The sequence below is a fragment of the Zingiber officinale genome, chromosome 4A (genome assembly GCF_018446385.1).
Source record: "Zingiber officinale cultivar Zhangliang chromosome 4A, Zo_v1.1, whole genome shotgun sequence".
NCBI lineage: Eukaryota > Viridiplantae > Streptophyta > Magnoliopsida > Zingiberales > Zingiberaceae > Zingiber > Zingiber officinale.
In genome coordinates this window covers 135,907,700-135,924,427 of record NC_055992.1, presented here as the reverse complement: position 1 = coordinate 135,924,427, position 16,728 = coordinate 135,907,700, and positions in this window count along the sequence as shown.

Below are 16,728 nucleotides of genomic sequence, written 5' to 3'. Positions count from 1 at the left end.
TTTTAATTAAAATGTCTGTGTTTTGTTATTTTTTTTTAATTTTGAATTAAAAAAATAATTAATTTTTTTTAAGATTTTATTTCTAGGGTTCAGATTTTGGGTTATAGTATCAAAGTTATTTTTTTTTTAGATTTTACCTCTAGGGTTCAGACTTTGGGTTATAGTATCAAATTTATTTAGGGTTCAGGCTTTGGGTTATAGTATCAAAGTTATTTTTTTTTTAGATTTTACCTCCAGTGTTCAGGCTTTGAGTTATAGTATCAAAGTTATTTTTTTTTTTAATTTTACCTCTAGGGTTCAGACTTTGGGTTATAGTATTAAAGTTATTTTTTTTTAGATTTTACCTCTAGAGTTAAGGCTTCCCAATTAGGTTATAGTGTTTGGTTTAAAAAGAAAAATCAAAATAAAATTAATTTAAGTATTTATTGAGTATTGTAATATGTTGAAGGGATATATTAATGTATTAAAAATTTATATAAGGAAATGTTAATTTTTTAATTTAAAATATAAAAAATTAAAAAAAAAAGTTATTAATTGATCTCCTGCGTGACGCGCACAGTTGTGTACTGTGCGTGTTACGCAGGAGATCAAAATTATATATATATATATATATATATATATATATATATATATATATATATATATATATATATATAAAAGTTTGTACATCTTTGTACTACATATTCATGGGCGGCCTTACAAAGTCTGGGTGCTCGGTAAGTTTGTACATCTTTGTACTACATATTCATGGGCGGCCTTACAAAGTCTGGGTGCTCGGAAGCACTCTCAAGTGCCCAGATTTACTTTTCTATTATAAAAAAAAATGATGAATCATGTAACACTAAATTTGCGATGATTTATTCGGTCATATCGAAGTTTTTTACCGACCGTTAGCGACAGACGGTCCAGAAGTAGGCCTGGACCTAAGACCATCTCCAACCGGTATCTTTTTACATCATTTTGATGTAAAAGGGACACCAAATCCCTTCCAATGGAGATTTCAAAATTTGCACCAAAATGATGCAAGTACGGATTTTTTAAATATAATATATTATAATATTAAATTTATATTTAAAATATTCTTAAATATTATAAATTAATATTATTTAATTTAATTGAATTTATTATGTAAATTTTATATATTATAAATTTATATTAGTTATTAACTTAAATAATTAATATTTAAAACATTTGTTATATTACTAAGATTATAAATATATTAAAATTTATAATATTGATAATTTCATAATATTATATCATAAAAATTAGTTATCATCTACCATAAAATTTTTAATTTTAATTGTAATTATTATCGTAATAAAAATATTTAATAAAATAATATGTATGTTGAATAATAAATTATAAGATGCAAAAAAATAGAATATTCTAAAGAATATTCCTTTTAGTATAGGAATGGTGTGCATTGATTGGAATTGAAAAAAATTTTAGTGCTCAAATGACACCAAATTAGTGTTGAAAGTGTACCAAAATAGGTTTTGTGATTGGAGATGGTCAAAAGTGAAGCCCAAGAGACGCTCACCTCATGCCCACTTCTTAGATATATCCAAAAATTAATAATTTGTTGTCATTTAATATTAAAATTTTAATATGGACGAAATAGAGTTCGTGAAGTGTCGATCCTCATTTTCCTAATTTTGTCGTGAGCTCCTCTTCAAGGTTGCTTCCATGTTTGTCTCCTATATGGTTGGCGATAGCAGCCTGTTCGATTCATCTTCTATTTTGATAAGTTTCTGTTTGATTTATCCAATTTTTGTATTGGTATTGCTTGTTTCCAGTTTGGCTCATAAAGTAGGACTTTCTTTGGTTCTCTCTTTGGTGGATTGGTTGCTCGTGAATGTTTCTTTGTTTCGAATTAGATATGCTTGTGATAGATTAGATCCCTCGCAAGGTTGTGTTTATCTCACTATAAATTGAATTTTTTTCGGTTTGGATGCATTGGTTTGTAAATACTTATTTTCCTTATATTGTCTGAAATATAGATTCGTTATATTAACGACTATTTAGTATCAACCCTATATATATAGAGAGAGGTATATATAAGTATACAAATGTTAGGCGCATGATGGGATAAATTTCAGATCGTTAGTTCTTGAAAATCAACTTTTGACTATTACGTTAGAGATGTCATACGTCCATTGTCTGTGCTACGTCCTGGGGGCACTTTTATATTATTTGAAACTTACAACGAAAGTGAAGTGGATCAATTCGGCATAGCCAAAGATACAGAGTTCTTTCTAAATTACACAAGACTACGAAAATCTTCCAGTAAAATTCTCCGTTTTTTTTTTTACCTTAAATATGGATTTTTATTTCTCATCTTTCTTTAGCTTTCTTATATTTTCTTTTAATCATTTAAACTTTCTCTCTCTTATCTTTTATTTTAATCATTTAAACTTTCTTTTTTACATTCTTATTATTTATTTATTTATTTCTTATAATATATTTTTATTTCTTAACTCTAACATATTATTTTTTTAAAAAATATTTTTAGGTATAATACATAATCACATCTTCAAAATATTCATAAGAAACACAGAAAAATGATATATTCAAAGTCAGATAAGAAATATTAATAAATATTTTAATATTAATAATAAAATACAAAAAAGAAGAAGATTAAACAGATGATGGCGTTGAACGGCTTGAATGAAAAAAGATGTTAATATTTTTGATCTTCAGCTTACAAATAGAATGCGTTCAGTTCAGTGTTCAGTATTGAAATTACGATAAATATTTAATAAATAGATTTATTTAATTGTTATATTAATGTTAAATTGTTTTTCAAAAAGAATATATTGTAGGGTTCGACTGTAACATCTCGGTAAGATTATTACATCTCCAGAACTCGTGCAGGGCCGGTCCTGACTTTTGGGAGCCCTTGGGCGAAAAGAAAAAAGAGACTTCTATAAGAAAAAAATATTAACTTATAATTTGGATATAGTTTAAAAAATCAATATATTTAATTTAAAATATGATAAACTCCATACAAAATATATTTCTCAAAATTCTTCAAAAAAGTACAACAAACTATGTTTCCTAAGTTTCTCCAAAAAGTATAATACCTACTAATATAAAAAAAAAAGCATAAAATAATTATCGAAAAAACTATATCTTCTAGCATTTTGAGAAGCTAAATCATCAATAAGGTCTTCAAAATAAGTTTTTCTAACAACTCATTTTCAATACATAAATTTGTCAAGTCATTTACATTCGAATCATTATCATCATTTTATCTCAATTCTTCCTGCTCATTCATTGCATGATTATGATCATCATTTTCTTTCGATTCTTCTTGCTCATTGATTACATGATCATTTAATTCTTCTTGATTACTCGATTGCTGCTCATTTGTTGTATGATCATTTAATTTTTCTTAATTTCTTCTTGTAATTCATCAACTGAATCTTCAATTGAAGAGCTAGCTTTAAAAAATTTACGAAGAACACCTTTATGAGTTTTAATAATTTGTTCCACTCTTTTTCTTTTATTTCTTTTAATACTCCAAGATTGATATTATTTTAGAAATATATAAAAGAATATATTTGTACTATAAATTTTAAGTGTAAAAATAAAACACACAAAACTAGCAACAAAACTAACAATAAAACAAATACAAGTAGTGAGAATAATAGTAAAAAAATAATAAAACCTGGTTTGTGCTTGAAGCAATCGATATAATATATTCTATGTTGATTACAATTAGGATAATTTATTTAAACTCATTTAAATCGGTAAGAAAAATCATAAAATATTAACTCCAATATAATATTAAAAATCAATATTGAATATTGATGATAAGAAAACATATAGATAAGTAAGTAACTTACGTTGTAAGTTTATATATCAATGAATGATGATATTGATAAAATTAAAATTTTAATTGGAGAATAAATTTTTTTACTTTAATTAGAAGAGATTCAAAGGAGAAGAAGGGAGGAAGTTAGAGTTAAGGATTCATACTTTATTTATCTTATGACTTATGTAAATAAATTAATGGGAAAAAAGTTATACCAGAAATAAAATCTTAGAAAGAGAAAAAAGATCGTTTACCTTCCTTATGTTTTTTTTTCTCTTTTCTTTTCTAGAATTCTTTTTTAAACTTTAATAGATTTTTTTTATCTTTATTAAAACAATTCAACAATATATATAAATATATATTAAAATAATCCAATAAAATATATTTTTTTAGATTTTATTAAAACAAACTAATTATATATAATATATATTATATATACATGTCAAATTTAGGGCCCCTAAAAATCGGGGGCCCTTGGCCGTCGCCCCCGGTGACATGCCTCAGGGCCGGCCCTGAACTCGGGTGTAGTGTTAAATATGTAAGAGTTCGCGTTACAGATCTGATTATAACGTCATAGTAAGGACCGTCACATCTCCATGAGAACTTAGGTGTAATATTAAATAGGCAAGAGTTTTCATATCATAGGTTGGATAAGAATAAATATGATAGGAAAATTAATAATCTAAGATTTAGAATATGGAACATAGGAATTTTCACTGATAAATCAATGGAGGTAGTAGATACGACGATTAGGAGAAGAATTAGTATTTTATGTGTATAAGAGACAAAATGGGTAGGTGAGAAGGTAAAGATGATAGAGAACTCAAGTTTTAAGTTATGGTATACTAGAAAGAGTAAAGTAAGAAATGGAGTGAGTATTATTGTAGATAGTTTGTTAAAAGATAATGTAAAATACCGAAAATAGGCGAATATTAATAAGGGAATTTTCCGAAATTTTTGGAAATTTTTCGGGAATTTTTCGGAGCTCATATGGATGAGTTTGCGGGGATAAAAACGGGGTCCGGGAAAGCCTGTTTAGGCTACCCCGTTTTAGTGAGGAAATGTTTAATTTCTAAATTCTTTTTCCTTCTCTATTTCTTTTTCTGTATTTTTCTTTTCTTTTTCCTCCGATCCTTTCCTTCTCCCGCGTGCCCGCGCCTTTCTTCTTCCCCTGCCGAACCCGAGCCCTAACCGCACTCGTCGGTTTCCTTTCTCCTTCCCCGAGCATAAAGCTGTGATTTCTCCTCTCCTTTTCTTCTCTTCTCCACACACTGCCGCTACCTTCTCCGGCCACTTCTTCCGCGAGCCCTAGATTTTTGCCGCCGGCCGAGGCTTTTTTTCCTGCACGACCCAACGCAGCGACGCCAACCGATCGCCGGCCACGAGGAAGACCTAGATCCGAAGCACCTGTTCACCGACCGTGATTTCCTCTGTCCTAGCGCTGACCTGGTTCCGTGGCTACCAACCGATCGCCGGCGAGGGTGGACATTTAAGGCTCAGGGGGTAAGCTAGCTTCGAACAAACCTCCTTCTCTTGATTTTTCTTTGATTTGGTGCCTAACCCTAGTGCTGATTCATCTTTTCTCTCTTTGGTTGATGATGGTAGCAGTAATCTTGGAGAAGGGTTGTTTGATTTCAGCGACCACAACACTATGGGCTGGACGTTTACATCGCTAGATTTGGGATCAGCACCTGTAATTGAAGAGGAAGAGTGTGGTGATTCTGGCAGGTGAGCAGCTACACTATCCGGCAATACCCTACCCGGCGGTGGATCAGTATTAGGGGCTGTGAGATTAAGGACTTCGACGCGAGACGAGCATCTCGACATTGGATTGGACCGGATACGATCTTCTTATCGGAGGCGGGTACCTCTTGACTTATCATTTATGATATTGTCTTTGGATATGCATAGTACTTTATAACTACAAGCAATGAACATGTTTGTCTTTGGTATGTCACTGTTTGATATCCATAGCATGTTAGGTTTGTCGCTTGTTATGTATCCGTGCTTATATCTCGTGATTTATTACCATGAGTATCTTATTGCCATGAGTACTGTATTACCATGAGTACCTTAGTTCCTAGAGTAAGTGACATACCATGCTCTACTGAGGTTAGGACTAGGTTCTGGATTTTATTTCTGGCAGGTGTATCTAGAATATCTGATACTTAGGTTTTTATACCATACCTGGCTTGTGTACCTCTATTTGTATATCATACATGATTCGTGTACCTAGACTTTGATTCTTTGATCTGGGTATATTGTTGGTACATATGTTTTGGAAGGGGAATAGGTTTAGGATCTAGGTTGTTATACCACAAAGGACCTGTATACCCTAGATCCGTGGATTTGACTCGCTGATACCGTGGGACCCATTTTGTATATATGGATATGGTTATGTTGATCAATTTTTGTTATACATAGTGACATGCATCATGATTGCATGCTGTGCGATTGTCGGCTCCACTATGGTTGAGCCCATCGCCAATTACATGTACTGCACACACCTCCACTCATGGTTTAGTGGTATATCAGGCAGGTGTGTGGTGGTTCTGCTGTTTGGCTCCGTTGGTCACATGACCCAGCGTGGTAGCCGGCAGTCAGTTCCGCTCTGTTTGGCTCCGCTGGCATTTAGTGTAGCAGCGTAGTAGCCGGCAGACGGTGGACTCTGTTTGGCTCCGTTGGTCAGGTGACTCAGCGTGGTAGCCGGCAGAGATACCTCCCCGTCAGCGTGTACCGGGAGTTGAGAGCATTGAGCTCCCCCATTTATGATTTGGGGTCACAGGACAGGAGTACTCCGACAGCATCCCGTCCACTCGGTCACTCATCAGGAGCAGTGACGACAGAGTGCACGGTTGGCACAGCCCTACCCACTTGGTGTGAGATGACTGACTGACGTCAGGGGTGACCAGGACGCATCATTAGCATCATATGCATTGATGCATTTATATTCTTATGATTGTGTTTGCTGCATTTGGTTGCTGCATTTTGGTTGGATGCATACTTTTGACCTGCATACAGGATTATTGACACTTTCGGTTTGACGACCCTTTTGTCTGGATAGGAGTTCCTGGTGAGTACAGCTTCCTCAGTTACCTTTCAGTTTTGCATATTCCTTATATATGATTAGGAAGCTGTATTCCATGTTTGTTGCTGTTAGATATATCTTACTACTCATGTCCATTGGTATTCGCTGAGTTGTTGAACTCACCCCCGTTGACAGTATCTTTTCCAGGTACCAGGTTATTTATGGTGTCGCTTGGAGCATCCTGTCTGCTGGTCCCTACTGTTGGTGCAACATCCCTCAGGTCAAGGTTGACCTGGTTGACCAAGCTTGAGTCTTGGTTTGGGTTTCGATGTTTGACAATGCAAGGTTGATTGAAGAAGAGTCAAGTAGGTCAAGGATGACCGGATACTTGACTGGGAAGTCCTAGTGAGTGAAGCTAGGCAGGAGGAAAATCCTGGTGAGTGAAGCCAGGTGAGAGACCTAGTGAGTGAAGTTAGGCAATTGGGAAAGTCCTGGTGAGTGAAGGCAGGTGAAAGACCTAGTGAGTGAAGCTAGGCAATTGGGAAAGTCCTGGTGAGTGAAGCCAGGCAAGAGAAATCCAAATGGGTCAAGGTTGACCAGACATTTGGTGAGAATCCAAGTAGGTCAAAGGGATTGACCGGATACTTGGCACGAGAAAGAAAAGTCCAAGTAGGTCAGAGGGACTGACCGGATACTTGGCAAAAAGAGAAAAGTCCAAGTGGGTCAAAGGGATTGAACAGACACTTGGTGAGAGAGTCCTAGCCGGTCAAGGGTGACCGGATGCTAGGTCTTATGTACCAACAAGTCATGGTTGACTAAATGTTGGTTTAGGGGGCTTTAGACTTGGTTTTGGACAAAAACCAAGGTTTGGATTGATCCGTGGATCGATCCAGCAGATCTGGATCGATCAGTGGATCGATCCAGAAGATTCGGATCGATCCGCCGATCGATCCGGTGAGTCCCCGCGAACAGAACCCCTCTGGATCGATCCGTGGATCGATCGATCAGTGGATCGATTGGGACGCTGCTGCTTCGCGCGATAAGCGCTGGATCGATCCGTGGATCGATCCAGGCATTTTTCCAGAGCACAGAGGCGCTCTGGATCGATCCGTGGATCGATCCAAAGCCTCCCCGATCGATTGGGAGCAATCCAATCGATTGGGATTCGACCGTTGGCGTCGTTTATAGTTGTTGGCGTGCGATTCCTTCAGCATCACTTCACAGATTCATTTCAGATCTTCACCAGCTCCTCCACAACTCTTCTCAAGCTCGAGATCGCCAGTTCTTGAAGGTTTTTGGAGGCTCTTCCAAGTCAAGAGGCGGATCAAAGCAAGAAGAAGAAACTAGGGTTAGGGTTTGTGCACTCATTGTAAGCTTGTAAGCTTGTATCTCTTTACTACCCTTTCTTCTTCTTGTATTGAGTCTTGTAGGGCTTCTCCGCTCTTGGTAGTTACCATAAAGGAGAGTTTCATTAGTGGAGGGTGCGTGCGTTGTGTGGATCCTTGGATTAGTCACCTCCCTTGGAGGTGGATACCAAGTAAAATCCAAGTGTTAGCGTGTTTGTATTTGTTTCTTTGTATTTCCGCTGCGCATCCTTGAAGAAACAAGCAACGCCGAACAACGAGAACGCGAAGAGCTATTCACCCCCCCTCTAGCTACTTTTGGTCCTAACACCTACGTCACATCAGAAGACTTATCGGTTTCACGTATGTTTTGTTTGTTTTATGTATCAGTTTGTTTAGCTCTGTACTCTGGTTTTATTTTTGGAGGGTTGATGTTGTTATGTGGTGTTTTGTATTTGTTATTGGTTGTGTAAGCTTAGCCGGCTAGCAGTTTTGTGTTTTGGTTTTGGTACAGCCGAGTAGGCTGTTTTATTTTTAACTGCGTGGTTGTGTCAGCCAGAGGCTGAATTTGATATTAACTGCGTGGTGTTTGTTTTCTTTTATTGTTATTATTCCAGCCGCATGTGGCTGAGGTATATAGTGCTTGTAGAAAAGTTTCAAATTGTCCGCCGTACAGGGGAGATGTTGCCGAAATTTCTTCGGACAGAGACTCCTCTGGGGCGTGACAGATAAGTTGTAGAAGTAGTTAGAAAATGATATAGAATTATAGCCCTGAAGATAATAGTGGCGAAAGAAATTATGAACATAATTAACGTATATGCACTATAAGAAGGATTAGATGAAACTATCAAATCAAGATTTTGGGACGACTTAGATGAAATATTACAAAATATTCCACCAAATGAATGATTTTAGTAGGAGGTGATTTAAATGGGCATGTCGAAGTGAAAATGAGGAATATGAGAGGGTACATGAGAGTTTTGAGTTTGGAACGAAAAATGAGAAAGGAAAAACTATATTAGATTTTGCGATAACATATGATCTTATATTAGCTAATACGTTTTTTAAGAAAAGAGAAATATACTTACTCAAATTCAAAAGTGGGAATAATAAATCACAAATTGACTTTCTTATGGTTATGAAGAAGGATATAAAGATTTGTAAAGATTGCATAGTCATCATTGGAGAAAGCTTAACTACCCAACATAGGTTAGTAATGTTGGATCTACGCCTCAAACATATTATCAATAGAAAGAAAATATATACGATTCTTAAATTAAGTGATGGAAGTTAAAGGATGGAAAATAAAATATATTTAAGAAGAAGGTAGAAGTACAAGCATTAGGTAAAATACACGATGACTCTAATACGACATGGGATAAGCTGATATCAGAGTTGAAAATAGTAGCTAAAATTGTACTCGATGAGTCAAAGGGACATGCACTATTAAGTAAGAAATTTTGGTGGTGGAATGAGAAAGTGAAGGAAAAATAGCTTTACCGTTCGCCACGAAATCGACTTGTTCTTTCTTCGTCCACTGATGTTCTTCTTTCTCGGCTCCTTGCTGATCCATAGGTGCTACAAAATCGTATTTTATTGTTAATAGAATATCAAAATCTTTTTTAAAAAAATACCTCTATTCGGCGTTTCCATGTTGCGAAGTCTCCGTTGAATTTTGGGGGGTGAATACTTGCACTAGCCATTGTCTTGATCTTTGTTGTTTCAGACGGCGATTAGTCCTTCTAAAGTTGTTGGGCTCTGATACCACTTGTTGATGCAACGGGTCGATAAGAGGGGGGGGGGGGGGGAATTGTCTGAAATAAAAAAATACCCTTCTCGTTATTTCAACTCTTAAGGTGTAACAATAATAAATAAAAATAAAACAACAGAATTAAAAAAGAGACTCAGGGATTGATTTGGTTACAACCTAAGTGGTTGTAAATCCAAGGCGGTTGAAAAGCTCAGTCAGAATCTCCTTCTCTGAAGACGGAGAAGCCTTTTACACAATAAAAGCTTAAGTAGTTGCTAAGAAGTTAATACAAGAGTTGATGATTAATTCCCTAACTCCAGGGCCCTTTTTATAGGGTTTGGAAACTCTATTTTCGGCTTGAGGGCGCCTCCCATAAGCATGGAGGGCACCTCCAACATGACATTTGGATAAAATTTTATCTAAATGTGAAACAGTCACTTTGACTGGTTTGAGGGCGCCCTCAACGCCATGGAGGGCGCCCTCAATGTGGAGGGCGCTCTCAATGCTGCAGCGTATAAATAGCTCCAGCTTTCCTTTGGACCTTTCGTTACTCCGTTCGCTTGTGTGATTGCGGCCAACCGAAATAAGGCTCACCCAAACTCAATTTCCGGCCTTCTCCTCGAACAGGCTTCTGCTCCGGCTTCTCGTCCCTCGAATGTCGCTTACATTCTTCTCGTCCATCGGTGTACTCTTCCGCAGCTTTTTCGTCCCTTGGACACACCGAGCCCGTCGACTCCCTTCCCGTGCCATCCTTCTCGCCAGTTACTTCTTCCGCTTGACTTCCTGTGTTCCTAAGCTCCTGCACACTTAGACATAGGGATTAAAACAAAACAGGATCCAACCTAACTTGGTTGAGCACATCAAAACAACCGCGGGGTTCAACAATCTCCTCCTTTTTGATGTGCATCAACCCAAGTTCAAGTTAGGGTAAAACAAATAAGTAATAATTTAATGAATTTACCATACTAATAATTTAAGCATAAAAATTGCAATAAAAAAATTATAACATTTAAATTAAAAATTTTCTAAGCTAAAATAAAAATATTCTCCGAAGTTATAATAATTTTCTCCCCTTAAACTTGTACTTATTTTTCCCCATTTAATTACACAAAAAAAGGAAAAAAAATCAATGTACACATTTTTAAAAATTTCGAATAAAAGTTACAAATTTTCAAATTTTCAAATTAAATAAAATTTGAAACAATTTTCAAGTTAGAAATTTCTAAAAAGAATTTGAAATGTTGACAAGAATTTAAAAGTATTATCTTAATTGCTTATCAATTTGTCAATTATACATTTAATTCAATCTTAATGGTTTAGACTTAGATTGTAAACGGAACTTAACACTATTGATCCAAGTCTGACCTATGTTACAAAGTTGATTAAATATTTATTTCTAAAATTGGCTCCTAGGTCAATCATGGCGAGGCACTAGGCCTTCTTGGGTATGAGATCATCCACTACTACCTCGACAAAGCCTTTTAAAGAAATTCAATATTTAATTTCCTAAAATAATATTAGGTTTAATAAAAAAGAACTATCGAATCACAAATTCGAAAAACAAAAAAAAAAACACAAACTCGAATATCTAATCCGAAAATCTAGAATCATATGCCTCTTGTGTTTGGAATTCATACAAAGAAAAACTAGTATGATGTGGAAAATAATTACTAGTTATACCTTTTTTTGTATGCAACGACCTCTTGATCTTCTATCGTATTCCTCTTCTTATCTTGGGCGTCGTGTGAGCGACGATCTACCGAGACGAGAACCACTCAAGCTCCTTCTTCTCCAAGCTAGTTTCGACCACCACAAAAAACTCCAAGAGATGTGAGGTTCGACCACCACCACCAAGCTCCAAAGGATGCTAGAAACAAAGTCTCCTTTCTCTCCTTCTTCTCCAAGCAATATCCGACCACCTTCTAAGCTCCAAAGGATGAAGAGTTTCAGCCAAGGAGAAGAAAGAAAAAGAGAAGGGAAAACTTAGAAGGGCCGGTCACACCACTAAGAAAGAGAGGGAGTAAAAATAGAATAGAGTTGTTAGCCATGAAGCCACCCCTACCCCCTCTTTTTAATCCTTGGTCTTGGCAAATAAGGAAAAATTAAATAAAATCTTCCTTATTTTCTTTTCCATGAAAAGAAAATTTTAATTAATTAAAAATAATTTCCTTTTCTTAAATCAAAGTGGCTGACCACCTCATAATCCCAAACAAGGAAAGTTTTAACAAGAATTAAAACTTCCTAATTTGTTTCCGGAAATTTTAAAATAAAAATTTCTCTAATAATTTATCCCTTCATGATTGATTATAAAAGGAAATATATAAATTAAAATTTCTCTATTAAAACATATGGATGATTTTCAAAAAGGAAAATTATCTTTAAAATTAAAATCTCTTTACAATTTACAAATAAGGAAAGATATCAAATTTTTTCTTAATCTTTTGTAAAAACTTATAAAAGGAAATATTTAATTTTAAACTCTCTTTTTAAATCATGAACATGGTTACAAAAAAGAAATTTTTTATCAAAATTAAAATCTTCCTTTCAATCTATAAATAAGAAATATATCAAATCTTTTCTTAGTTTTTTGTAGAAAGCTATAAAAGGAAAAATTTAAATATTAAACTTTCTTTTAAAACTTTGGAATCCACATAAGAAAAATTTTAAAAAATAAAATCCTTTTAATTTTATTGTGGCCAGCCATCTAAGCTTGGACTCAAGTTAGGGCCGACCACCACTTGGTTCATCCAAGGATTAACTTGGTCGACCCCTTGCTTGGGCTCCAAGCAAGGCTTAGCCAACCACCTTAGGATAGGTATAAAGGTGGATATAGGTGGATATAATACTTTATAAATAAGAGACTATGATAAGGACCGAAAGGAGAAATTGGTTTTGGTCTCCCGACGAAATTAAGCTTCCTGTGTTCGCCCCGAACACCTAACTTAATTTCATCAATAATAATTCATACCACTAAAGAATTATTATTGAACTACCATACCATTCCCAAATTACGTTTTGGGCTCCTTCTTATTATGAGTGTGTTAATCTCCCTATGTTTAAGATGTCGAATGACCACTAATTAAATGAGTTACTGACAACTCACTTTAATTAATTTCTTAGTCCAAGAGTAGTACCACTCAACTTTATTGTCGTGACGGACTAAGTCCACCTGCAGGGTTTAACATAACAATCTTTATGAGCTCCTCTTGGGGACATTATCAACCTAGATTACTAGGACATAGTTTCCTTCTATAATCAATAACACACACTATAAGTAATATCATTTCCCAACTTATCGGGCCTATTGATTTATCGAGCTAAATTTCACCCTTTGATAAGTCAAAGAAATAAATACTAAATATATGCGCTTGTTATTATATTAGGATTAAGAGACTTCCATAATAACTAAGGTCTTGTTCTTTTATTAAGTCAGTATAAAAAGAACTTACCTTAAATGGTCCTGCTCAATGCACTCAAAGTGTACTAGTGTAATTTATCAGTTAAGATAAACTAATACCTAATTACACTACAACTATTCCAATGGTTTGTTCCTTTCCATCTTGTCGTGAACAACTGTTTATAATTTATAAAGAACTGATAACATGATCTTCTGTGTGTGACACCACACACCATGTTATCTACAATATAAATTAATTGAACAACTACATTTAGCATATAAATGTAGATATTGATCAATATGATTCTTATTTCTAATTAAATGTTTATACAAAAAACTAGGCTTTTAGTATACATTCCAACACTCATCTTCTTCTTAATGAATTGTCGTTAGGGCTAGTCCGACGTATGCTTCGACTTCAGATACGGAGGATGATGAATGATCCTATGTGGCTTTGAGGTTATGTTTGGACCGAGATGGTTTCTTGTTCTTTTCCTTATCTTTGCACTTTAATTTTGGGTAGTCATCTTTGACATGTCCTTCTTCGTTGCAGTTGTAGCACCGGATGATCCTTTTGTTTCACTAATGTCTTCTTGACTGCGATTTAAACTTATTAGACTTAAGAAATTTGTTGAACCTTTTTACCAGTTGAGTCGTTTCGTCTTCATCGATGGATGTCTCGGAGTCTTGATTTTCTGTTCTTGCCTTTAGGGCAATGTTGAGGTTTGTCTTTTTTATGTCTTTTGAATCTGTGATTCGAGATTCGTGAAGTTCGAAAGTAGAAAATAGATTTTCTAGTGTCCTTATCTTAAAGTCCTTAGAGATGTAGTATGCATCTACTAAGGACGTCCATTCTAAAGTTCTCGGGAAGGTGTTGAGCTTATACCGGATTGAATCTTGATTTGTTACTGATTCTCCGAGATTGTTGAGCTGAGTTATCAGCTTCTTGATTCGTTGTTGGAGTTGCGCTACCTTTTCTCCATGATTCATCCAGAGATTTGTTAGCTGAGTTCGGAGGATGTCCCGCCTTGCTAACTTCGCTTCTGAAGTATCTTCGTGGAGCTCCAGGAACTTCTCCCAGAGATCTTTGGCGGAGACGTAGCTACCGATTCGGTTGACCTCCTGGGGTGGAAGGACATTGAGCAAATGGAACTCTGCTTTACCGTTCGCTACGAAATCGGCTTGCTCTTTCTTCGTCCACTGATGTTCTTCTTTCTCGGCTCCATACTGATCCGTAGGTGCTACAAAATTGTATTTCATTGTTAATAGAATATTGAAATCTGTTTTAAAAAATAATTCCATTCGGCGTTTCCATGTTGCGAAGTCTCCGTCGAATTTTAGGGGGCGAATACTTGCACCGACCATTGTCTTGATCTTTGTTGCTTCAGACGACGATTAGTCCTTCTAAGGCTATTGAGCTCTGATACCACTTGTTGGTGCAGCGGGCCGGTAAAAGGGTGTTGGTTGGTCCTAGGAAGATCGTATCGGTTCCACTGTAAAAAAATTTTGTACAAGTGTCGAACCTTTCCTAAACAACCTATTGTGTTGTTTAGAAATTAAATTAGGAATCGCAAACGGAACTTGACATTATTGATTCTAAATTTAACTGATCTATTCTTAATGATTTAGATTTGGATCGCAAACGATTCTTAATATTATCGATCCAAATCCACCTATGTTATAAATTCAATTAAATATTAATTTCTAAAATTGGCTTCTAAGACTGCATGGCGAGACATTAGTCCTTCTTGGGTATGGGATCAACCACCACCGCCTAGATAAAGCATTTTAAAGAAATCTAATATTTAATTTCCTTATATAACTCTAGGTTTAATCAAAAAGAATAATCGAATCACAAATTCGAAACTCTAGAATCATATGCCTCTTGTGTTTGGAATTCATACAAAGAAAAACTAGTATAATGCGGAAAATAATTACTAGTTATACTTTTCTTTGTATGCAATGACCTCTTGATCTTCTACCTATTTCTTTTCTTATCTCGGATGTTGTGTAGGCAACGATTTACCAAGATGAGAACCACCCAAGCCCTTCTTTCTTCTTCACCAAGTTTCGGCCACCAAAACTCCTCCAAGGATGTAGAGGTTCGGCCACCACCACCAAGCTCCAAGGGATGCTAGAAACAAAACCTCTTTTCTCTCTTTTTTCTCCTAACTTGAACCGGCCACCAACAAGAGCTCCAAGAGAGGGATGAAACCAGCCACTAAAGAAGAAGAGAAGAGCAATGGCTAGGGTCGACCACTAACAAGGAAGAGAGGGAGGAAAATAGAATAGAGTTGTGTCTTATGAAGAGACCCCTACCCCCTCTTTTATAATCCTTGGTCTTGGCAATTAAGGTAAATTTAAATAAAACCTTCCTTATTTCCTTTGCCATGAAAAGGGAAATTTAATTAATTAAAACCAATTTCCTTTTCTTAAATCCACATGGCCGACCACCTCATAGCTCCAAGCAAGGAAAGTTTTAACACAAGAATTAAAACTTCCTAATTTGTTTCCGGAAATTTTTAATAAAAATTTCTCTAATAATTTTTCCCTTCATGGTTGGTTATAAAAGGAAATTTTATAAATTAAAATCTCTCTATTAAAATATGTGGATGAATTCCAAAAAGGAAAGTTTTCTCTAAAAATTAAAATCATCCTTTCAATCTACAAATAAGGAAATATATCAAATTTTTTCTTAATCTTTTGTAGAAACTTATAAAAAGAAATATTTAATTTTAAAATTCTCTTTTTAAATCATGAACATGGTTACAAAAAAGAAAGTTTTATTAAAAATTAAAATCTTCCTTTTAACTACAAATAAGGAAAGATATCAAATCTTTTCTTAATCTTTTGTAGAAACTATAAAAGGAAAGATTTAATTTTAAAACTCTTTTTTAAAATCATGAGAATGATTTCATAAAAGGAAAGTTTTATTAAAAATTAAAATTTTCCTTTTAACTACAAATAAGGAAAGATATTAAACCTTTTACTTAATCTTTTGTAGAAAGCTATAAAAGGAAAGATTTAAATTTTAAACTATATTTTAAAACCTTTATATCCACATAAGAAAGATTTAAAAAATAAAATCCTTTTTAATTTAATATGGCCGGCCACACCAAGCTTGGATTCAAGCTAGGGTCGGCCACACAACTTGGCTCATCCTATTTGCTTGGCCGACCCAAGCTTGGGTTCCAAGCTTGCTTGGCCGACCACCTTAGGATGGGTATAAATGTGAGTATAGGTGGGTATAATACTTTATTAATAAGTGGCTACAATAGGACCGAGAGGAGGAATTGGTTTTGGTCTCCCGATGAAATTAAGCTTCCCTTGTTCGCCCCGAACACCCAACTTAATTTCATCAATAATAATTTATTCCACTAAAGAATTATTATT